Here is a 24,725-nt window from a genome sequence, read left to right as displayed (position 1 = left end):
CAAAATTATAAAATATAAAAATACTTTCACATTTTTAGCAACAAAAAACCTTTTTAAGTTTGGAATGTGAATGTATTTTAATATGAATGTTATTTTGGGAGAAGCAGTTCTACATGTAAGGGTGTCTAGGGCTTACAGCCTCCTCAGATGGCTTGGACATGTATTAATACTTTGACCAAAAAAATTCAGGGCTGCTGCAAGCACATCATATCACAGTCTACATCTTGTTTCAAATAGAAAATGATGACTTAAGGATGACATGGAATGAGTTGGGAGAAGACTGAAGTAAAAGATGCTAAGAAAGAGAATAAAGAGGGGCGCAGGGGGTCAATATTGCAAATGCCGTCTTAGACTTGAGAGGGAATTAGTTGCAAGGGATCGAGGTGAACACTGGGCAAATAGCTCTTAAACATGAAAGTTTTTAAACCTCGAGCCCACTAACTATTAGACAGATTATATACTATGAATGCTTTCCCACAGAGTACTTTCCCTTAAGATTGGAGAGCGAATATATGATTTAAACAAAATGGCAGCTGAGAGCTGTCTGATTCCAAAGTCCAAGAATTTTTCACTATATTACTCCATAAGGATATCCCAGAGAATCTGTGTACTCATCTCACAGTAAATCCAAAGCTAAAGGAAGTACAAAATGAATATACCCAAGTCTCAGAATTCTTCTCTGGAGCCTTTTCACATATACTTTCCCACCAGATCCTAAAAGTATAAGCGATTTGAGGGGAAAAAATTTAATGGCCAAGGACCACAGAATTATGGAGTTATGATAGACAATACCTATCACCTAGAGTACAGGCCTTAGCTTAAAGTCCGTGCAGTTGTGAGAGTTTTAAGGTGGGACAGAACTATCAAAATTGTACATAAACTTATTTTGTAAAATTTCCATATGTCTGACCAAAAAGCCCCATAGACTTCATGGTATTTGCAAAGGGGATTATGATTGAAAATGTTTAAGAATTAGTGATATAAAACAAATAACTTTTCAGGGATGAAAAATTGGAAGCCCAGAAACCTAATGAGACTATGGGTGACACACAGCTGAATAATGGAAGAACAACTACTAGAACATGAGTATGTAACTTATTTCAATATCTTTTCCCACATCATATAGCCACGTGTAATACACCACACCATGAGTCTGCAAAATTAAAGCTGGTATCTGCAGAGGGTGGCACATAGGAGAAATGGAGAAGAAGCCTTAATGATGTTAAACACCCTGATGAACTCCACATCCCTCCTCTTTTGCTTTCCAAGGGACTATTAAGAAAATCTGTGTTTAACTTTACATGGTTCAATTTGTACAGAAAAACAAGATCTTCTGCTTTATAAATTATGGTGCAAGGCTAACTGTGGACATTTTTAAGAAAACTCAATGACTTAGAACCTGATAACCTCAGTAAACAGAACCTTAGTGAACTGTAATTAATGTTCATAGTCCACCTGCTTAGTTTTCCTAATGCATCGGTCTCCTTTTTTCCCTTTTAAAACCCCTATAATCCTTCATTAACTTTACTTAAGGAGTTTACTGTCAGCTTTCTTATCTCATTTCAACTTTACAGTGCAACATTAATTTGGACATTGTTTTATGAGAGTAAAGGGATAAAAAAAACAATTTAAAAATAGATACATTCATCAAGGTGTTCAGACTAACATAGCTGTGGATTTTATAAAAATAACATAGGAGTTATGACAGTTATTATGAGTTCAGTGGTGTCTAGTTGACTATTTCTGTATTGTAGAGAAATTGGCAAGGGCTGCTGAGGAATGAATGTTTCAGCTTGCTTATAGTAAGAATTAATCATAACTGATTACTGAAAACCCGAACTTTACACAAAATTGCCCTTTTGGTCATGGTGGCATCCCAAGACTGATGACCTGAATTTTGCAATGCACTTTCATAGGGAACTGGGTATGACACACTTGAAAAAGCACAATGATTCTTCCTTGCCATCACCACCACCCCAATAACCAACAGTATCACCAAAGCAGCAACACCAATCACAAGATCTAGACCATTAACTGAGTTTTTACTATGGGCTTGTTTGCTAAATGCGTTGCTTACTTTATTTTAATAATATTCATGACATTGTTGTTATGTAGGTGCTATCAATTCTATTAATATCTATATAATACCAATGTCATTTTGTAGACATTTTTATAGATGAGGAAACTTGAATTAAAGGAGGTTAAATGACTTGTGCACTTTTCCCATAACTACTAAGGAACCAAATCTGAATTAGACCCCAAATTACTTTGATTCCAAACCTAGTTATTTTAACCAACAGGTTATTTTGTCTTTCATGTTGCTTATCTGATAGCCATAATGCATAGGTTAATGGATGCACTCTTAACACTGATTCAAAAAGATAAGAAGGAAAAAAAGAAAAAAAGGAAGGAAGGTAATAATAAGCATAAAAAATTTAAGTGGGAAATCTATGATCAAAGAAGAAATTGAGGATAAGTGAACAGCAGACTAAGAGTAGACTTGTTGAAATGACATTTTGGATAAAAGAAGGCAAAATATATCTGCAAATGGTACTAGCAAGTGACTATAGTGGGAGTAGGAATTCAACATGCTTGTTCACATTCCTTAGGTCAAATCCAGTGAGCTCTGGCATTAAATTACCTTGAGCTGAGTCTAGACCATTTAACCTAGCATGCTTAAAGCATTAATTTGCTGAGAGAGTTAATTTGCTTATAGCAAATGGAGTTCTTTTTGGTATAATCCATAGCAAGTAGAAAAATATAATTACCTTATAATTCTACCTAGAGTGCATACATAACTCTGTCTCTAGGGTCAAATATAAAAGAAACAAAGCTATTGCTTCACAGAAGCTTTTGACAACCCACACCCTATAATGAAAAAGAAGGAAATGCATTGAAGGAGATGAGCACTCAAAGTATGCACAAAATTGAACCAAATTTAAAGACCCTATAGAGATTGAGCATTAAAATTTTAAAAAGCCTAGACATATCAGCACTGCAGCCAGCCCAAATGGTCACAGGGCAATAAAGCAATGCTCAAGAACATCATTAAGAAATCAATCCAGACTTCCGGCCAAGATGGAGGCTTAGACGGACACGCTAGGTCTCCCTCTTCAACTATAGAGGAATACAACTACTTCAAAACAAAGGATAACTAGAAATTCCAGAAAATAAAACTACACGGAAGTCCAACATATGAAGTTATAAACCAACGGTGCCATTTGGGCAGGTAAGAGTTAAAGTGGGCAGTGCTGTTTGCGGTGGCACCCGGAGCGGCGGGCGGCGAGGAGTCCCGGTGGCCAAGCCCCTGGCGGTGCGCGACTCCGGAGCTGGGGAGAGCGGCTACGCAAGCCCCTGGTGGTGTGCGACCCCGGCGAGGAGTCCCGGTGGCCAAGCCCCTGGCGGTGCGCGACTCCGGAGCTGGGGAGAGTGGCTACGCAAGCCCCTGGCGGTGCGCGACCCCGGCGAGGAGTCCCGGTGGCCAAGTCCCTGGCAGTGCGCGACCCCGGCGAGGAGTCCTGGTGGCCAAGTCCCTGGCGGTGCGCGACTCCGGAGCTGGGGAGAGCGGCCGCCGCATCGCCTTGAACAGTGAGGCCCAGGGGGGCGGGAGGACGGATCCCGGTCTCCTAGCTGAATAACTGTGTGAATCCATCTTGGACCCCCGCCCCCAAAGAAAGCACCACAGGGCTGCGAAATAGGTCGCGGACAAGCAGGCGCCGGTCGCTAATTTGTGACGCGTACACAGGCACTGCCCCCACAGCCAGCCCAAGAAAACAAAAAGCATCTGTCAAAATGAGGCAGGCAACTTTAGAAATACCGGTAACACAACTCACCAGGCAGCAGATAGAGAACTTGACAGATGAACAGATAAGAAACCTGTCAGAGGCTCAGTTCTGGGCCATTGTTATCAGGTGGCTTACAGAATTCACAAAAGAGCAGGAAAAAGATATGAAAGAAGCGAAAAACTTTCATAACGAAAGGAACAAAACCACATACGAGACAGAAGGTGAGGAATCCAGAGTTCATTTCAACAAACTGGAATATGGAGAAGGAACAAGCAGTCAACCAATGCAGCGAGAGGAAATAGGAAGCAACAACGAAAGGATCAGAAACCTCTGGGACAGCTATAAAAGGCCCAACATAAGAATCATTGGTTTGCCAGAGAATGAGGAAGATGAACTAGAACTTGAAAAATTGAGTGAAAATATAATAAAGAAGAACTTCCCAGACTTGGGAAAGGGAATAGACCTGCAGGTCCAGGAAGCAAGGAGAGTTCCCAAGAGACTGGACCCAGGGAGAACCACTCCAAGACACATTATAATCAAAATGTCAAAAATTAAAGATAAAGAGAGAATCTTAAAAGCAGCAAGAGAGAAGAAAAGAATTATGTACAAAGGGGTCCCAATTAGACTATCAGCTGACTTCTCAAGGGAAACCCTACAGGCAAGAAGAGATTGGCAAGAAATATTCAAAGTAATGAAAATCCAAAACCTACAACCACGAATACTCTATCCAGCGAAATTGTCATTCAGAATAGAAGGACAGAGAAAGTGTTTCCAGGACAAAATAAAACTGAAAGAGTTCATTAGATCCAAACCACTGTTATATGAGATGTTAAAGGGACTGGTTTAAAAAAAAAACAGAAGCTAGGGAGATGAAACAAAGGCAAACTAAATAGGCAACGAGAGGGAAAGAGGAACTGTGGGTACGGGAAGCATATTGGGGGGAGGTCAACAGGGAGGGGGAATGGGGAAAGGGAGGGAGATGATATAGGAATTGGGGATCAAGGTAGGAGGGAATGGAATAGACGGAGAGAGATTGGGAGGAACTGTATGCACAACTAATGGACATAATCTAAAAGGGGGGGACAACTGGAGGGAGGGGGGCCACCGGGTGGAGGGGAGCAGAGGGAAGGGAAATTGGCACAAATGTAATAATTTAATCAATAAAATACATTAAATCATTAAAAAAAAAAGAGAGAAAAAAAAATCAATCCATACTGTTTGAATAATTTCATAAATTCACTGGGTGCTCTATCTATTATTAGCCAAAGTACTGAGAACTCTTTTGCCATTACAGATGGTAGAGGATTTATAGTGTGCATAAAATCAACATCCCATGAAGTCCTGAAAAAAACATATGTTTGCAGATGATTGCCCAAAGATAGTACTGGAACACTCATTATTCATTAGCTACATCATTACAGATTTAATATGACCCATTCTCCATATTTCACTGAATCTAAGTCCCTATGGCCCAAATCAATACAGGCCGTTTTATTTCCCTTTTCAGTTCAGATTGGATGAGTCTTTGGAATGGCGTTAGCTCACCGCATGTGAAAATTTTATAAATGTGATAAATGACAAATGCTGGAAGTAGAACACACATGCATTATTTTTCTATATTTGTCAGTAGTTATTTTAGCAGAAGTTATTTAGGGTCTCCTCATCTATGCTCCTGTCTTGGTCCACAGAGAGCACATTTCCAAGGGTACTCTGTTCTGGGGAGTATTAGAAGGAAATTTCTACGTTTGTCTCTAAATAGCATCAGAGGAGAGAAGGTAACTTTATTCAAGTGTTCATGTGACACTTAAATAAAACTGATTTATAGATCTCTACATTGCACTCTATGGGTATCAGGTTTTGGTCAGGATACTGGTGTATTAGAGAGTGAATAATAAAAATCAGGCACCAAAGTCCACTCGTCGGCAGCCGTCCGTCTCGAGAGACGATGGTGTAGCTTCTTAAGAGTCTATCTGCACCGCCGAGAATGGTTGTGCAGTCCGACTCGGGAGTGACACGGTATCTGTCTCCTCCCGTGTTGAATCGACATCTTGACGCTGGAGTGTCCTCTCCAGTGAAGCTGAAGCTACAGAGCCTGGGCAGGGTGATATGGAGGGTCTGCTGTTGCCCATGCAGCAGACCCCCCCTCTCTTCGCAGCTGAAGGGTCCAAGGGAAAGACGGAGTCAATACAGCTTGGCTTCAGGTGCGCCGCAGGAGTTGCCGGTGTTGACTACAACGTCAAACCGCCTTAGGGACTCCGGCTCCGGATTTTCTGTCGGGGTTTACTCCCTTAGCCTTTCCCCTGAAGAGGTATGCCGCAAGGCAGCGGAGGTTTTTTGGAATCAGAGTTTTCCTTCTCTGAACAGTTATTACAATATAATTGATTATGTTCCCTATGCTGTCCTGTACACTCTCATGACTGTTTTGTAACTGCCAGTCTGTGCTTCTAGTCCTGATGATTAAAAGCGGGGTTTCTAAAGTAAGACAACCCAGTTCGGAATCCTGACTGAACCACGTACCAGTTGTGTGAACTACTACAAATTGTATAACCTAAGACTCTGTACAATGAGATTTCCTACTGCCTGGGGTAGGAGTAAATAAAATATCATTTATAAAGCACTCCCTCTCTTTCTCCATCCCTTCCTCTGAGAGCTTCCTCTTTTCGTCTCCCTGTAGCCCCTCTTTTCGTCTCCCTGTAGTCCACTAACTGACAACATATTCCGAAGTGCTGTCAAATCTTTGCCATTATGACAAAATTACCCTAAACTACTTACAGACAGGAATCCTTTTGATTCTGGTTGTGATCATAGCTGTAAACTGTGAAAGCTGCTCATCATCCCATGTCAACATCCTTTGCATAAGTAAGGTTTTAGCCAAATGTTATTTCTACTGAGAAATGGTTTTTATATCTCAAATTTAAATCTAATGTCCCCTCTTCTGTGACACTAACAATTTTAACCCTTTTATAGTACTTACCACAGCCTGCCAGACGATTATTGCAATTATATGATTATGTGTCTTGCTCAATGACTACAGTGGGAATGTTTAGTGGGTAGAAATTAATATTGATTTGTGTGATCTCTCAGTCCTGACAGGGCACATTATATGTGAAGGTATGGACAGATTTAAATGTGTAAAGCTATATATTTTTAAAATCCTACTTTAAGAAAGACAATGCCCAACATTAGTAAATCAAGTCTTCTACTAAAGAGATTCACTAGCATAGTTATATATGACCTCAATGACACATGCATACACATGCACATGTGTGCCTGCATCATACAACATACACAGGCACACAAACAGAGCACTCCATGCATCTTCTCTTATCTTTTCACAGTTGTTGTAACTCAACCTTTGTTTCTTAATAAAAAATTTAGCCTGCTTAAGGAAAGAAAATTGCAAAGGTCATGGACCATTTTGTAGTATATATAGTATCAGAATGCATGGTGTAGAAAGCAATTTGTGTTTGTGGTCAACAGTGCTGGCACATCATAAAACCACAAAGAAAGTTAGCTGAGCTGATCTGAACTTGGCTTAGAAGTTGTTGCCTAAATTCATTTTTCTTGCAGATGTGGCTGCTTCTCCCTTTTTATTGCAATTACCCTTGATACCCAGTTCTGACCCTGCCTGCTTCTTCTATTCAGAGTGCCCATTGCAGTTGTTCAGGTGACCTACATCCATTCATCCTTCACCAAAGATGGTTCTTAAGGTGGTCAGAATTGTATTAAGGACCTAGCTTGCTTACGTTAATCAGTAGAATCACAAAAACACAATATAACATGGTTCAGTTTAAAAAGCACAGAATTAGGTGTCAAAAAATCTGGGTTATATAATATTCCACGACAATATCTATTTGAACTTGGATTGGTCACTTTGCTTGTCTAAATCTCAAATCCTTTATTGGTGAAATGCACATAATTTTAAAATTCCATTAATATAGTGATTTTTAACCAATGTGTTGCAAGAATTTTTAAAACATGGAACATCTGACTAGTCAGGAACACTGACCTCTTTTCCCTTAGATGTCAAATGAAAAATTAGAACAGTCCACACAACAACAGCCATCCAGTGTGAATGAATCAAAATTATACCTGCTTTTTTGTCAGATTGGCAAAAAATGTTTTTGGTGTGCCCCTAAATTTTAGTGATGAGTTTATGTGTCCCACAAAATGAAAAAAGTTTAAAATCATTGCATTAATCTATTTCAAGAGATTGCTACATTATATAATTTTGTAAACTTAATTATCATAAAAATTAGTGAGATCAGATCACACAATTTAACATTTATAGACAGATCTCTCATTCCTTCTGTTTCCTTCACTGGTAACTCATGATACCACTTTGATGTCAGCTCCAAGGAAATGTGTTGCCTATTTATTTTATTATTTCTCTCTGCTACCCACTGCTAATGACTGAAAAGAAATCAACAGGTGTATGTTGGAAGTATTTGAAAGGTGCTTTCCTTAGATAATATATAGAAGTAATTCTTATGGGCAAACAGATTTTTTTTCTGGATATGAGTCTGCCTTCATGTGGATATCTCTGAGCCTTATTCTCCATTGGGCAATTATCAGTTCTTTATTTTCCCATCTAAAGCTATTAAGGAGCGCACAAACACAGATAGCACTAACTGTCACTTCCCAGTATATGTGTTAAGTACTTTGAAAAGAACTTCGTGAGTCCTCATTAAAACTTTGAATGACTACACAGATCAGTTTGGAAGAATACCACGCAGCACTTCGCTATTCTCACCTTGAGTCTACCATTAGCTAACAATGTGATCTAAGGAACATGTTATTATCCTAACTCCTTTTGTTTCCTTGTTATCTTGAAATAGAAGGCATGACATTTTTTCAACTAAGGTCTTCCTTGTTTCTAAACAGTTCTAATGTGGCTCACAATAGAAGGAGTAAATTGCTGAAATTGAACAATCAAAATCCAGTTGGAAGGAAAGAGAATTAAAGGATAGATCATCTAAGGAAAAAAATACTGTGCTAAAAAAATTATTTTAACACTGAGCTTTGTGGAGGTTTAAGCAAAAAAAAAATATCTAGCTATAGATCGCCATCATTTATGTTATATGTTATACATATATTAATATATAACATGTATATATCATATTTTATATTTATCATATATTATGTTATATGCATGAAATATAGACATATGGGAAAATATAGTTTTTCTATATATGTCTACATATTTTCCATGTACATAAAAATATAGATATTTTCATAAAATTTGTTCCAATAAGAATTTTTTCATACTTATGTTCTTTTATATAAGAAATTTGAACAAATTAATGTTGTCTCTAATAGTAGTCTTGTAGAAAAAAATTACTAATAAAAGTTTTTTAAATATTTTGAGGATGTAGTATTTGCTGGCCAATGTATAATCTCTACATATACTATACATAGTCTTTTAAGTATGTCCAGAAAGTAGATATTATCATCTCCATTTCAAAAGAGAATGAAACCAGTGTTTAGAGAAGTTAAGTCATTTCCTTGTGGTTAGTCAGCTGGTATAATACTAAGCCATTATTGTGTGGCATTTCTATACATCTGGACATAATTCAGTGAACATGCTTCTTTTGAGAGGCAAACCCAATGAGGAACATACTGGCTCCTGAGATTTGGTACATGATACCGAGTTCTACCTTTAAAGAAACAGAAGGATAAAATAGTCTTGAATATATCATCCAAAAGTAAATACTGCTTCCCCTCAGTTTTCACAGGGAAATGATACTGGATAATAGCCATCTACAGGTAAACTTTCTGATGAAATTTTAAAATGAGGGTATTTTAAAATGCTAGTATAAAAAGGAGCTATATATTTTTGGTACAAGTAGCAAGGCTGGCACTATCAATACCATCAAGGAGTAATATTCTCTCATGGATGACTACACAGGTGGATGTAAGGAGAGTACACTTGAACTCTCAAATCCCTTGCAACCTCAGAGGAAGCTGAAGCTGTCTGGCTGAGGTATCAAAACTACTAATTGCACATCACAATTCCAGTCCAAGTCTATCTGATTTTGGTTTGAACTCTGACATAACGATGCACTTTCTCTAACCAGCACTGTGTCAGATGCGTAATTGTTAATTGGTATTTGTTGACTACTCAATACAAAATTTCTGTTGAAGAAGGAAGAGAAAAGAGTGAAAAGAAAACGTACAGAAGGTTTGGTTCTCAGTTCCTTCAAAAGGAAGGACCAAAGTGAAACAACATTTCAGGTAAAAGTCCAGGTCAATATGTTCACAGGTAGCATTGTTTCTGTTCCATAGCACCTATCTCCATGTTTTTTCTCTCCTACTCTCCCAGTTGTATATCCAGTACTTAGAACATAGTAAATTCTTTTATATGTAACTTCAGGAAAACTTACTTATCTACCTTAATATCCTCATATGTAAAATAGGACTAATAACATTAAGGTACTTTGCAAAATTGTTGCATGGATGAAATCAGTTTGTCCACTATAGCAAAGAGCCAATATATTGCCATATATACTTAGTAAGTATTCAATAAATGCTAGCTATTATTGTTGGTTTTGTTATTAGAAATTTGTTGAATTAATTAATGACCGAAGCCCATGGGCTGGTCACAGGGAATATCAGTAAATGAAATAGCTGCTTAGACTGGAGCTTTGCCACTCAGAAAAGAACCATTTGTTAGTGATTGTGTTGTCAGTGATGTACCAATATGTAACATGTGCTGCAGCCAGGATTGTCAGTCCCTGCTCTCCTTCAACATCATCTCAGCACAACTGCAGACCATACCATCTACTATCCCTTCAGATATTCATTCATTTTTTTAAAAACTGATCTTATGATTTTAATAATGATTTGTTCAAATTTTTTTGCATTGATTCTATCACTTACTAAGCACTTACCTATCATGTATCCTAAACACTGCGAAAGGTACTATAATATGGACATAAAGAAAAAAGTCCCTGTCCGTAAGGGACATTTATTCCTATGAAACAGTTGTAGTACAAGACAATGTAATAGGGAATAGACAAGAGAGACCGATCCAAACCATAATGATGGGGGAGAGGGCGAAGCTGTGAGATTGTAGGATTACATAAAACAGTTTCCTAAAGGAGTGACCTGAGTATTTAAGGATAAGAATAATGATAATTTTCAGAATAGTTTTAGAATTATTATGAAGATAGTACAGAGAATCCTTATATGACCCATACCCATTTTTTTACTTTATTTATTATTTTTCTATTATAGATGTCCCATTTTCCCCCCATTGCCCACCCCACAGCCAATCCCAACTCTGTTATCCATGTCCATAGATCATTTATACTAGTTCCTTGACTAGATTCTTCCCCTTCTATCTCCCCTTTCCCTCCGCCCCCTCCCCCCAACCCCCGGTCACTGTCAGTCTGTTCCATGTTTACATAATATCTTGTTTTACCATTAACTAAAGTCTATACTCCGATTCCCTTAGTTTTGGCCTACTTTCCTTTTTTTCTTTTCTTCTAGGATCCTGTCCAAGACACCACATTATATTTAGTTATTATTCCTCTTTAGGCTCCTCAAGACTGATTGATTCTCAGATTTTTCTACTTTTGCATTACCTTGACCATTTTGAGGGGAATACTAATCTGGTATTTTGTAGTATGTCTTTAAATTGGGTCTCATCTGGTGTTTTTCTCATGATTATAGTGGGGTTATATGTTTTTGGGAGAGAGACCAATGAAGAAAGTGCCATTTTCATCACATCATTTCAAGGGTACTATCAATATCACTTATGATTTTTTATGTTAAATTTGATCACCTCGCTGAGGTAGTTTGTTAGGTTTGTGCACTATAAAGTTACTCTCTTTTACCCTTTCATAGCATTTAGGCTTAATGCAAAGAAAAGTGCTGTCTTAAGAAACATTACCTTAAGTCTCAATTAGTTCCCAAATATCATAGTGGGAGGATTATTTATGATGCTGGAACCTGCAGACATTTTTCTGCTATAAAATATCATGACGAATTGATGACCTTTGGTTTAACTATTCATATGATTTAATGAAAGACAGTGCACTGCCTCAAAGAAGTGACATGACTCTGGAAGCTCATCTTAGTGCAATTTTCTGCAAACACACAGAGAGCTCTGTTTTATGGGCTGCAGCTGCAGCAAGCTTAGGACGTGCCTCATAATCTCATTAGTGCAAAATCTGGGCCAGGAGAGGGGTGGCATGCAGCTGTGCAAGGTTTGCAGAGGGAAGTGAGCAAAAGCATTAAGAATTGTTAATCTCTCACTTTCAAGGTGTTGAATATACATTGTCTTATTTAATGTAATTAACTTAATAACAATGTGAGGTGGGCTTCACTGGTTCTATTGGATAGCAGAGTAATGTAAGACTCAGCTCATATTAGATGGTAAATGACAGAACTAGAATTTAAACACAGGAGTGAGGAGTCCCAATCCCATGTTTATAGGGCTGAAATATATCTTGAGCAGAGGGCAACTTTAGTATAATATTCCCTTTTTTTTTTTTTTTACCACCACAGAAATTGCAGAGCAAGCTCATTTGTAGAAAACATTCTTAAGCTAATTCATCATTTTTCCTATGAGTATAAGAAAAAAAGAGGTCCATACTAAGAGTGTAAACCAGAGGAGAATTTAGTAATAGATTGTTTGTGTTACAAAAGATTAGTAGGTGTTAGTGGAAAAATCTAACTATAGCTAGAGGAGTAAGACCAAACCAAAGTATAGCCATGATGGCCCTCCTTCAACTGGACTAGTAGGCAACCTCCTTAAAGACCTCAAGATAATTAAGTCTACATGGCCTAGACACAGATCTGTAGGCAGCATGGATTCCAACTCCCAGGTGCCAGCCTAGTTTTTGATTTATTATTAATCCATTACAACTGGGAGTTCATTCATTACATACTATTCTACATTAAAATAAGTTTAACACACACTTAAGCAGGACCTACTATATGCCGAGCACTGTGCAAAGGACCTTCACAATTATTATCTCATTTAATTCTCAAGGATCCTTGCCATGTAATCATGATGACTCCCATTTGGCAGAAAAAGAAACTAAGGCTTACTGAGGATAAGCACTTTCTGTTGGTGGCAGAACCAGGATTCAGATTTAGGATACTCTTCCCACTGAACCCCATTCCTGTTCCCAAAGCCCCATGAGAATCCGCAGGGATAAAGAATTGCCTAATTTCACTCTCTCAGTTCTATGTCAGCATTATCTTTATACAACTTCATCAGTCCATAATAAATGAGTTTGTTCTTAGAATAATCTGATACTCAATATTTTAAAGCTAATAAGAAAAGATCAGATTTCAATGTCTATACTATAAAAGAACTAAAATAAATGGAAAAAAGAGCCCCATAAAGTTCTTCATGAGCCTTCTGCTTCCCTCAATACCATAAAGAAAAAGAAACATATTCCAAAAATAAGGAGGGAATATCACCAACCACAAGGTCACCCCATCGCCTGCACAGGCCTCTTTAAAAGCAGTCCATGGCCAAGGTTCCTGCTGTCCTGCTGTCAGTGCACCAGCCTGGCAATCTATTGGCTAACTACTTTTAATCGCATCTTTCTGCTTCCTTGATTCAGTTCAAGGCAGCTTCCACAGGCTGGGACTTCAGATACCAAAACTGTTGGGAGAGATGGTTCTGTGACGTCCCTAGGTGTTTTAATTCATAGAAACACTTAATTGCAAAGCTCCCAACCATTCTGAGCAGACAGATTTTAAGCACAGCCAATCTCTACTGAGAACTGCAGCTCAAATTCCTGTGTATGTTTGAAAAAAGAGACAGATATTAAAGAGGAAAAAAAAATCACAGTGTAGGTAAGGAATACAAGCTTTAGAATTGGAAAGAATTTGACTTGAATTCTAGGCTTTCATCATTCAAGCATTTCATTTAAATTCTCAGCACCTTTGTTTCTTTACCTACATGTCTTTCACCTATGATGTCTTTTTCAAAATGTGGTTTATTCTTTAAGTCATTCATGTATTAAAACATATGTAATGAGTGAGTGTTATGTACCAGGTTCTTTTTTAGGCATTTGGGATTACAGCTGTGAATGTTTTGGGCAAAGCTGACTTTGATGGAGTTCGGGGAGGGATAGATAATAAACAGAGAACAACAATGACAAAAAAATCACATGAGATTTTGAGATAATGATAGATGTTCTCAGGAAAATAAAACAGGGTAGTGTGGTAGATAGTGACTCAAGGGTTTGGTTTGGTTTGGGTGTGGCCTGGCATAGACGGGGTGGTACTGAGAAGACCACCTGAGAAATATAAAGAAAGACTATCTGTTCTTAAGGGCAGATTCCATATCATAGTTTTTCCAATGTACCCTATGAGGCCTGGTTTACAGCAGGTATTCAATATATACTATTTTAAATAAATATGTGCTTGGCCTCCCTGGAGGTTCTCACTTCATGATTTTTCTTTGTATCCTGTGAAAGCTCGTTCCCATGTCCTAAAAGATTCAGCATACACTACTCAGGCTAACCAAAATTTTAAGCATTCTGATATTACAGAACCCTTACTCTATAGTCACCATTCACCAACTACTTAAATATGATCCATCACAAGCTAGGAGCTACGTAAATTTTTTTAAAAAGAGAGTAAGACGAAGTCCTTTTCCTTATTTGTCTGGCCAAAAAGGTAAAAATGCATTAAAATAGAACTGTAATACAAGACAGTGCCTTAAAATATCCCCAGGTGTGGTAACAAGTGCTTTCGCTATATCGAAACTCCCCCTCACTTATGATGGGTCTCTCAGGAGGGTTGAAGGAGGATGTGTGTTTTAACTGGGTTGAGAAAGATTTAAAAATGAAAATGTAGGAGCAACTGCTTTTCAAGCATTATGTTTAAAATGAAATTCCTAGAAACTGAATTCATACTTTTCAAACACTAGCCTCCATTAGAATACTTAAAACAATGATTGCTGCCCCACCCCGCCCCCCGAGTTTCTGAATTACTAAGTCTAGGGTGGGGCCCAGGAATGTGTATTTCTGACATGTTCTCAAGTGATTCTTCACATGAATGTTTCCAGGCACATCTCCCAAGTAGCAATGTATACGATACCAGGGTGGTACCACTGAACCCTTCTGCTCTGTTATGAGTCATGGACAAAATAGATGTAAGGGGTGTATGGGGTCTGTGTGTGTCCATTCATTGTGTGGGTGGTTGCAGAATAATGAAACAAAGTTGGAGAACAGTCCATACTACACTACTATGGAAAATGGCATCCCTTTCATATACCTCTGCTTTCCATTTCATAGAACATGGCCCCATTCCTTCCACTTCTTCCCTCTTCCTTCTACTTCCCAGACTCATCTTACTTATCATAATGTTAAAGAAACAGAATTGTTGCTATTAAATTGGGCTTAAGAGCCACTGGGATCATCAGAAATTCTCTAGTCTCAAGGTGATACAGACTAGTTTATAACTAGTCCCAGGCACATCAAGGTCTTTCCTCAACCATCCATATAGGCTTCATGAGTTCCTTGATGATCTTTAACAGTTGGTAGGACCCTTAATAAATTTTAAAATGTTAATCTTAATCTTCAGGTTATCCACCTTATTCAAAGTGTCTTTCTTTTTACCCTGTTGATACTCATTAAAACATACAAATAAAGCCTAGTCTCAGACAGCTAGACCTGCCACACCAGAGATACTGAGAAGGGTATGCTGAATGAGACCCCAACTGCACCACTACTACTTTAACATATCCCCCAGTCTATCTTTGATTTCAGAATTCTCATATCACAAATAATTATAATATTCTACTAATTAACGAAGCAGCCTATTTCAGCATTAAATTAACTTTTAATTTCATTGTTCCAAATGTTAGGATTCTATATTTTGGTTGATGTAGACCTTACTAAACACTAAATAACAACAGACATGTGACCTCATATCACCATATCACTTTTAGCTCAAAAATATTAAGATCAAAGTAACAGAAAAATTTGTATTCTGTTCCAATATGTTATGGCCAAAAATATTGGAAAAACAATGTGTTCTCCTTTGTTTAACTTTGTAATGACATATTTTCAATGGTTGTTTGTATAACTGGAAAGAACAAATCGAACAGCCCTGCTTATAAGCTTGAAATTTATGGATCAAGTCTTATAACCTGATGTTGGGCCCTAGCATTCTGCTTATAAATTATCACCTGTACCTTGGCCCATTCCTGCATTATAGCAGATTTCCTAATAACCAGAACTGGCACTTCTACAGATGACAATCTCAAATGACAAGTAATCAGATCAGTTCTAGGTCATGATTCGGCAAGTCTTCCACCAAGAAAAGTTATTCTCTCTTCTTGATGTCTTTAGCCAAAAATCTATAAGCTTTTGGCAAGAGAAACTAAAAGCTAAACACCAAGTGTAGTGAAAACGTAATCTAGAAAATTTTATTTATGCTTCATATGCCTTCATTTTCGCTTCTACATCTTGCGATGTGAAGATATGTAGAGTCAAGAGATATGAGAGAAAAGAATATGAATAATGCTTCGCTTCTCTGAAGGGAACACTTTCATTTGTGTTCCTGATAGCCAGAGGAAAATTATAGTTCTGTTCAACCGATAACATTTTGACTGGATCTGTATTTGTGGCTGGCCATAAATTGTGAGCTCAGTACCTAAAATGGACATTAATTTGTGTTTAGAAGTTTCTGGGTATGACAACAAGATATATAGTGGAAATGTAGGCCAAATGCTGAAAACTTCATCAACAGTGAAAATATGAGACAGAAGTGATGCAGAATAAAGAATGTAGAGCCAATAAAATTACGAAGGATCAGTGTGATAGCACGTGGAAATGATTTACACTTTAAAGATGCATCCTGCTTATTTGAAATGGTGCCCCTGATACATTGTTGTCCCTGTTGCACTTTAAAATAAGCTGCAGAAGAAGGTGGGCAGGATTGACTTTTTGTTATAAATATTACTTTAAAACTATGGGAAAAATAGAAGGAATGAGGAAAATAAAATGATTTTTGAAAAATTATAGAGAAGAAGTGGGAAACAACACACAGAATTGTTGGCAACGGTTATCTCCGTGAGTGGAACTGGAGGATCAGTGTTTCACACCAACTTTATATACTCCTGTAGCATTTGATTTTGGAATCTGGGATAGAGCCTGATGTAATGGAAAGACTTTTTGGAATCAGAAGTGCTTAAAATGAAATGTTATTTCAGCCATACCTTAATCCTGTAAAAGTATTTTCTCAATTCTTTAGTTTCTTTGGTTCCTATAATATAACAATCATATCTGCATTACAAGTCAATAGAAAAATCAGATAAGATCACACATGAAAATACTAGGTACATGATGGTCATTCAATGTGAGGGACCAGTAATTATTTCTCATATTCCATGCCTTCCTGGAAGAAAGAAAGAACACAGTAAATTAATTACATTTTCTTTTCCTGTAAATGGAATAGAATTTAAGGAAAGGAGAAATACAAAGGGTAGCATGGAAGGTCACCTGGGAGAATTAGTTTTAGAATCATTTAAATTTTGTCTTACAGTCGTATCTCTCACACATGATTGAAAATATATGTGGTAAGTAACCCACGTTACGAAGTAGAAGTGTTAAAGCAAGAACAGTCAAGTGATCGTAAGTGGGACAAAAAGAAAAGGGCTTCATCACATCCTTTCAGGATGCAGGGCCCAGCTTTCCCTCACTCCTCTTGCACTTCCTCTCACATTGGATGACTGCTTCCTAGCCGTGCTCAACAACCCCTAATTGTTCCACATGACACCTGGCTCCTCACTCAACTACTTCAAAACCTCCTAGCAACAGGCTACTGAAACAAGGAAGGCCAAAAAGAGTTAGAGTTGGTTTAGTAGATAAAATTATTTTTTGACAAAGTTTCCTATTTTCACACTTCTATATCAAGTAGAAACCATAAACTCTGACGTTACAGGGCAGACCAAGCTCCCCTAAACTGGTCACCCAGCCTAGTCCATAAAATAAGACTGTGACCTCTAGGTCCTAAGATAAAACACTTCCATATCATTTAACATTTTTGTGTTTTTATTAGAATATATGGTAATATTTAAATTCAACTTTAAATAAATGCATTTCAACATGTGTTTCCTTGGCATGCAGGTACTCACAATACTGGCAAGTGCTTTGAAAGTCCTCAAACAAATCCGTCATCCTTACTACAAGAAGCATCCACTCTCACCAATTGTAGCTAACACCCACGTAATACCTTACTTCCACAGAATTATTAGCTAATTTTTAACAATTCAAATACTAGATTTAAACTACCATACTTAATGGCTTATTTCTCATATAACCAAAGTGTTTAGTGGCACTAAACACACAATATATTATTATGTGTTAAAACAGAAAAGTGCCTTGGTATATCCCTAATGGAGCATTTTCTTTCAAAAACACTATAGAATTTCTAACACAAACAAACCTAAGAAATTAATGAGAGAAGGAATGTACAAATTATCTGATAGAAGCACTACTAAAATATTTTTGATTATTGTATCAATATGGTATTTTTTGAGGAATAATTCAATACGCTGTGGAAACAATTAGTGACATATAAGAAATTCAAATATATTAACTCATATATACTTAACAGGAAGGCTTTTTATTGTTATTCTATACAGTTGTCCCAATTTTTCCCCCTTTGCCCTCATCTGCCCAGTCCATGGCCCACTCTCACAGTCAATCCCCACACTATTTCCTTGTCCATGGGTCATTTATACACGTTCTTTGACTAGTTCCTTCCCCTTCTCAAGTTACCTAAATAATTAGTGATTTGTTCTTAAGATTCTGATATAACTTGATAGCATGTCACATTCATTTTGAAAGGTAAGAGTCTTCCCCTCTGGGAATATACATTTAAAGTAAGTATTTCAATAAATGTAGAGAGTAGTTTTCTGGTCTTCTATCACAAACATTGACATTAAAGTTACACTTGTTAAAATTTAAAGATTCAGTTCTTTAAATTTTGTTTTGTTGTTACAATTTTTTCATTATTTTTATAACATCATACAAGCTGGCAAATTAAAGTACCACCAAACTCAAATAATTTTTTTGCATTTTATTAGTTCTATGAGTGTTTATTGTTATCAATTGTACAGAAGTACAAGTCCATATAACTATTATTGCCAGCTTTATTTTTAAGAATATAAAACCTAGGTCTTAACATTATAGTGGTAATTAATGGTTTATGTATTTTTATTTCTTCTGAACACAAAAAGAAAACTAATTATATGTGTATGTTAAATATAGCAGAAACTAATGATTTATATATTTTTATTTCTTCTGAACAAAAAATGGACAACTAATTATCCTTATATAATGAGGGATGAGTGCACTACTTTTGGAATTAAAAGCAATCAAATTAAGTTTGATTACAAATAAAATAACCAGATGAAGTGTTAAATTTGTTTCAGTGTCTTAATATAGTTTTTCTCTCTTTTCTGTTTACTTTAATAAAGCATAGTAATTACCAGCTTCATTTGTAATTTAATTTTTTTTCAAATTCCATGAAGTTGAAATTAAACAGGACATTTCAATATGCCTTACTTAACTTTGATATTTCTTCAGCTGATCTAAAGAATAAAAACCTGTCATATGGCAATGTAATAATACATTCTTAAAGCATTAATCGCTCTCTACACTCATTAGAGAGTGAGACTCAAAGCTTGACATCCTAAGCCAAATCTGATAAAAAGCTGATAGTATGACTTTGAAAAGAAGTTATATAACCAGAAAAGTATGATGAAAAATCAATATTTACACTCAAATCTGCCTGTGTCCATACTACTACTCAAATAAAATGATTCCGAAGAGTTAGGAAACTGAGATTCCACAGATGTCTTTGCAACAAACTGTGAATTTAAGGTCACGATGCCACGGTAGCTTGCCCACTTTATGGAATTACTTTTACTGCTGAAAGTGCTCTCTCATATCTAACCTCACTTTGTTTTATGATTGGTAGTTGGCCTCATCTTCACAAATAGTTCTTTCCTTAGAATCCTGGAGAAAAGAAACGCAGAAATATTCTTTTTACTCTATATCATATCTACTTTTTATTTTAGCTGTGGGTAAGACTGGCTTTCAGATAATGTTAATAATTATATATTAATAATAGTGCCAAAATATATATCTTGATATTACTTCTTAGATCATAAAAAACTTTGATAATTTCTGATATCATAGTAAATATTTTATAAAAATGGTTATTACTTCCATTGTTATTATTTGATCTATACAAATTTTAAGAAACCATCATTTAGTTTTCAAACCAAGGTAGTTATTAAATATAATCTGTTTCGTTTCCTAATTCCATATTATTTCCTTTTATTTTATACTCAGGCCTATGAAATGCCTCAATGTTCTGTAACTCAGCTTCATTAACAAGTTGCAGTTACTAACTAGCAAAGTTATCATGTTCAACCTGATATTTACAAAGAGGTTATTCATTGTGCTGATTTTTACTACAAAAGATGCCTGTTATAAAAGTAAAGAAAAAAAAAAACATAAAAAACCAGAAATGCTTAAAATACAGCATTAACTTTCTACCTTTAATCTCCTCTGTTTCTATACACCCACCATCTACACACACACACACACACAGAGTGAAGATAACCATGTTAACAGTCTAGCATTTTATGACACCATAATGCCTCTCAGCAATTGGAGGAGAGGTTGTGTGATGCACTCATAACTGTGCCAAAGCACTGAGCACCCTGCCATACATTATATGATTGCAAGCCTCACTTCTGAAAGGCAAATTGGTAAGAATCTAAGACTTACTACATTTGTTGGTCATTTTCCTGACCAATTCTCCACCTTATTTAATAATAACTTTTGACTAAGCAAAGACAGAGGGAAATATTATTTATGTTTTTTTTTTTTTTAATATCTCAGACAAGGCGAGTTCTTGGCAGGCTAATTTAGAAAGTGCTTCATGGGGACTAAATATGATGTCATGTCCTTTATATTTACTTTTCACAACTGTCTTATGGGGCAGGTTTTATTCCCTCAAAATAATAATGAGGAAACTAAATTAAGTGACTTGTCATAAGTCCTTTCACTACCAAGAACAGTAATCAAGATTTATACTCAAACCTGCCTGTGTGCATACTACTACTCAAATAAAATGATTCTGAAGAGTTAGGAAACTGAGATTCCACAGATGTCTCTGCAACAAACTGTGAATTGAAGGTCACAGAGTCACGGTAGCTTGCCCACTTTATGGAACTACTTTTACTGCTGAAAGTGCTCTTGCATATCTAACCTCACTTTATTTTATGATTGGTATTTGGCCTCATCTTCACAATTCTCAAAAGACCTCAAATTAAGACTTGACTATACATTAAATGAGATTGCACACATAATTATGGGGAAACTCAGAAAACTGAAAGAAGACTGTCACTTTATATGTTAAAACTTTGCCTTATTATACATTAGAAGATAAAGTGGTGCACTGATTTGTTTTATATAACCAAGAAATTGTCTTATGAATAGTACAAATATGTGACATTGTATTTTGTGTGTGTGTGCGTGTTGCAAGGAGTTACACATGTTAAATATTCTCTAATTTCTTTTTTAATCCTATCTGAGGACATGTTTTTATTGATCTTAGAGAGAGAGAAAAGGGAAGAGAGAGACAGAGAGAAATCGATCGGTTGCCTCCCATAGGTGCCCCAACTGGGGATCAAACCCACAACCTAGGTATGTGTCTGGATCGGGGATTGAAACTGCAGCCTTTTGGTGTATGGGACAATGCTCCTACCAACTGATCCACGGACAGCCAGGGATAATTTTTATATGTAAAATTTTAATACAAAAATTGTAATTAATGTATTTTTACATTTATATTTAATATACCATTTTGAGATAGTAAAAAATAAATAAAATGTTCCCAGGCTTATATGGATCTCTGATAAAAACTAGGACTGGAAACTTGCCTCCAACATGCTGGTCTAGTGTCCTTGCCATTGTCCCATATTGATGCATATGCTATTTATCAACAATATATTAATTATTTATATTCTCCTCAAAGTTGCTACTATTTCCCACCATGTTGCTTTGAAATTCTTGCTTCTTTTTAATAATAAGACTTAAAACCCACCCATCCAGGAGAGGCAAACCAAATGACATTGTTGCAGAAGAATAAACTTCTGTATGTAAATTGCATTTCTCAAGCAAAAAACAAAATAAAGTATTAACAATGTTAAAGAGAAAAGTAGAGTAAGTTGCTTTTAAGCATTGTTTTCTGCTATAAGATACAGTAAGAAGCACATTTTACATGATAACCCATAGTACACATATAGCTGGCTATGTGCGACTAATATAAAAATTTATAAAACAATAACTACTCTTCCTATCATGTATTACAGTCTGATATTTATATTTTACTTTATTCTATTTTAATGTACTCTATATTAATTGCGGGTCTCAACCCACGAAATATGTCTTACAAATAACTCACAGATCATGATACACTTTTTGAAAAATAAAAATACTGACTAGACAATCTCGTTCTTTTGAAAGCCTGTGCATATGAAAATTGGTGCACAAAATGCATCATTGTGGCACAATCCTTTGTTTCAAAGTCCTCTAAAATGAATACATCTGACTCTCATACCTCTTGCCAAAATATCTCCTCAACATTTGGTTAAATTGAGAAGTCTTTCTGGATTATTTGCCACTGTGCCAAAATGAGATTTCATAACCCCTAATCCTGATGACTTCCAAAGCAGCCTTTCATATATAAGGCTGCAGCATCTAACAACATGTCCTCTTGCTCTTAAAAAATGTGCACCATACTGCTTCTTCCCATAATTGGCATCTGAAGGATGGAGTGCAGAGCCTGAAGTAGAGATGCAAATAGAAACAACCAGGTACAGTCTGTACTTATCATCAGACCCACAAAAGGTCTTCTGTGAGGTCAGCCTGTTGCCACATACCTCCTCCTTAATTTATTTTCTTTTTACTGTAATTAATTCTTTCCATGGGAACAAGAAAATGTGCTGGTTTCAAAGCCAGATAAAAAGACACAAGAAATATTAGAGATATTCTCTGTGGGTAAACAAATGGGGTTTTCTTGCTTTGTCGGGAGGGGAAAAGAATCAATAGGTGTGCATTCCACTCTTCAAGTCACAACTATCTCAAGGTAAAAGGAGGAAGTTTGGAGTTAATTTAAAAGAGTTGGCCTTGGGTCCAAATCCTTGCTGTGCCACTACCTAGCTGTAGTACTTGCAGGAGAAATGCTTTTTCTATATCTATTGTCTAACCTATAAAATGTAACCTTACCAGACTCTGTTATGAAATAAATTAATGAACTAACAAATTCATGAAATATTATATTTATGACCATGTTTTAACTCACAGAATAATAGAATCCCAATTAAATTATATTTGATTCTCAATAATGAGAGTTGTCTAAAAGGATAAATAGTCCAACTCCCTTCCTCCCTCAACTAAGGCTGAAGTTCATTTTCCCACAGCCCCTCCAGTTGGTTGTCCATTCCAGGCTTGCGCACAAGAGTTACAGAGAGCGTATCACCATTCCTTATGAGAGACAATTTCGTTGTTGAACAGTTCTGTTAATGAACAGAAATCTCCTTTTAAAAAAATGGAACCATAATTTGTTACTCTGGTATTTCAGTAATTAACTCTTTGTAATGCTCCTGGCCATATGGAGTGAATCCAGCTCCTTTCCCTCTGAACTTTCCAAATACCTAAAAGTAGTGGTCCAGTGCCTGCATTGTCTTGTCTTCTCTCTGCTAATTTTGAACACATGGTTTCAAGCCACATGACCATTTTGGCTACTCTCCTTTGAACTGACCATACTTGGTTGTATTTATTTTAAAAGTGATGCCCAGCATTTAATCCAGCCCAAGTAACTGAAGGTTAGTTACAGAAGGAATATCTAAGAACATCCTTTCTAGCTCTTTTCATCTGACAAATGAAGGAAGGAGTTAGAGGGACTTTCTCAGAGTCCCATAGTAAAAAATCTGATGTCAGTGACGTTTCCTTCAGTAAAACTAGTCATTTTCATTTTATTTTATTTTTTCACTTTGAAAATATCATTAACGTAATCTTCGTCTTTCTTCACCCTGGCTGGTTTGGCTCAGTGGATTGAGCGTCGGCCTGCGAGCTAAGTGTCGCTGGTTCGATCTTCCAGTCAGGGCACATCAGAGAAGGAAAACTCTGATTCCAAAAAACCTCCGCTGCCTTGCGGCATACCTCTTCAGGGGAAAGGCTAAGGGAGTAAACCCCGACAGAAAATCTGGAGCCGGAGTCCCTAAGGCGGTTTGACGTTGTAGTCAATACCGGCAACTTCTGCGGCGCACCTGAAACCAAGCTGTATTGACTCCGTCTTTCCCTTGGACCCTTCAGCTGCGAAGAGAGGGGGGGTCTGCTGCATGGGCAACAGCAGACCCTCCATATCACCCTGCCCAGGCTCTGTAGCTTCAGCTTCACTGGAGAGGACACTCCAGCGTCGCAAGATGTCGATTCAACATGGGAGGAGACAGATACCGTGTCACTCCCGAGTCGGACTGCACAACCATTCTCAGCGGTGCAGATAGACTCTTAAGAAGCTACACCATCGTCTCTCGAGACGGACGGCTGCCGACGACGACGACGTCTTTCTTCATTCCACTTTAAAGTTATTGGTATAATGAGAGGGCTATTAATTTTGACCAGACTTACTGAACAGCCTACAAAATATAAAAATGTTTAGTAACTAAAGAGATGATGAAAATATGATAAATAAAAAAAAGAAAGAGGATGAAGCAAAAAAATCTGTTTATTTGTTTTTTTGTTTGTTTGTTTTTTTCTTATATGCTTGCTTCCTGTGTGTTTAGTAGAGTTTGCTGTGCAGAGGTCGTTTTGCATCAGAACACAAATAGTTCTCACCATGCCCTCCCATTCCTCAGCTTTCCTCAATCAGAAGCAACATCTG

General features: G+C 36.9%; 1 protein-coding gene across 1 annotated transcript in view; it reads right to left on the bottom strand.

Moving 5' to 3' along the window:
* GRM5 (glutamate metabotropic receptor 5) overlaps window positions 1-24,725 on the bottom strand; it is a 481,197-nt gene that overhangs the window by 449,343 nt on the left and 7,129 nt on the right. The gene's annotated exons all lie outside the window — the stretch shown is intronic.

Source organism: Furipterus horrens, unplaced genomic scaffold (assembly GCF_987537825.1).
Source record: "Furipterus horrens unplaced genomic scaffold, mFurHor1.1.pri manual_scaffold_2, whole genome shotgun sequence".
NCBI lineage: Eukaryota > Metazoa > Chordata > Mammalia > Chiroptera > Furipteridae > Furipterus > Furipterus horrens.
The sequence above is the reverse complement of the archived record's forward strand: the minus strand, read 5'-3'. Positions and strand labels throughout refer to the sequence as shown.